Source organism: Lycorma delicatula, chromosome 10 (genome assembly GCF_047948215.1).
Source record: "Lycorma delicatula isolate Av1 chromosome 10, ASM4794821v1, whole genome shotgun sequence".
Lineage (NCBI taxonomy): Eukaryota > Metazoa > Arthropoda > Insecta > Hemiptera > Fulgoridae > Lycorma > Lycorma delicatula.
In genome coordinates this window covers 98,174,761-98,176,416 of record NC_134464.1, presented here as the reverse complement: position 1 = coordinate 98,176,416, position 1,656 = coordinate 98,174,761, and positions in this window count along the sequence as shown.

The window sequence follows — 1,656 nt, the reverse complement described above, 5'->3', positions numbered from 1 at the left end:
GTCCAGATCAGTAAAAATAAACAAAAGCAAATTTTCACTAGTAAGTAGTTCACAATCAGTTATTTATTTTGTTGAACGGATAGATTCCTTTAACCAAATAAATATTGAGAGGATGTTTTTTGTGTTATTACTGAGTAAAAAACCATAAAATACAGTTAATTATGTAATTTTCTTAATGCTGAAACAATACATTTCAAATCTGTGTGATGAGTACTTAAAAGAAATCTGTGAATTATTCTAACTCACCTTAACAGAACGTTTACTTGTTTCACTATAAAATGTCATAAAGCTTAAACTTAATGTACGCATTTTAAGTTTCACTGTTGTTGGGTAACTTAATTACTGCAGAAGCTTTAGGTATTGTTCAATTAATTGATTGCTTGGTTTTTGAAGTTTCCAGAATAGATATTTCCATATTCTTGAAGTTTCTAGATTTTGGGTGGATAGGAAAATGTCCACTGTTCATGTAGTGATTGTTCCTTGTTAATAATTAAAATCTTAACAATAGAGATGGCAAGGAAGCAACTAATTGTAAATAAGCCAGTAATATGTATGACGGAGTGGTAGAAACTCATTTTTCATCTGTTTATCTCTGTTTTAATTTACATCATGCCTGGTATTTTTATATTTTAATTCAGTACCATATTACCTTGAATTTTGGAATGACAGATTTAGTAATTGTGCTTGCCAGAAATAGCGACTGTTGCTGGCTGACACAAGAAACTTGTTTAGGGATATCTGTTTTTATAACTTTTGTTAACAAGTTATGTTACATCAATGAGCATAATAATGAAAACATTTATCAGAATTTATGAAAAGTTTACCAACTGGAAAATACAAGAACCTTGTTTTTTGTAATGTTATTAATTTGTTGTGTATGGGTACTGGTAGTTACTTTTTAGATTATCTTAGATATTTTTATTGTTAGTTTATTACTATTGTTTACTCTTAATTTGTTATTTTGATTTTAAAGTTGTAAAATTGACCAGAGAGGACACAATGCTTTACATGCATTGCTTCTTCTCCATAGGATAGCAAATTTAAAACATTAAGGTATTTATCATCCATGAAAATGGTAAAAAAGGTACTGATCAATAAGTAAAAGCCAAAAAGTTTCATCAACTTGTTTCTCTGCTAAATGTTTTACTACCTGAATAAATTTTTTATTTTATTTGTTTATGAATACAAAAAAAAATCCATAAAATGTTTATTGGTTGCACAGTAACAGTTATACTAAAACAGCATATGTAATGCTCAAAAATCATTTACAAAAAGTAAAAAAAATCTATAATTTAATGTGTATTTTGATGGTTAAACAATTAAAACAGTAAATGTAAATGAACAGCTAAAATTATTATAGAGTGATTCTCATATTTTTGAATGTAGTTACATAGTTGCCACTTTGAATACCTCAGAAAAGGTGGTAAAATATTGTTACATGTTCACGGCTTGACCGGGATATTGAGAGACTAACAAACTAAAAATTTCTTATAGATACACTTTATTACTTTAAAACATAGAAAATAAAATAATTAACAATAACAAAAATAATAATATGATATACAAAGTAGTAATTCAAGTAAGGACAAATTTTGTTTAAAGATAGTCAAATTATAAAACCAGAATACAGGCTAATTTTACTAGTAATGTTATGGT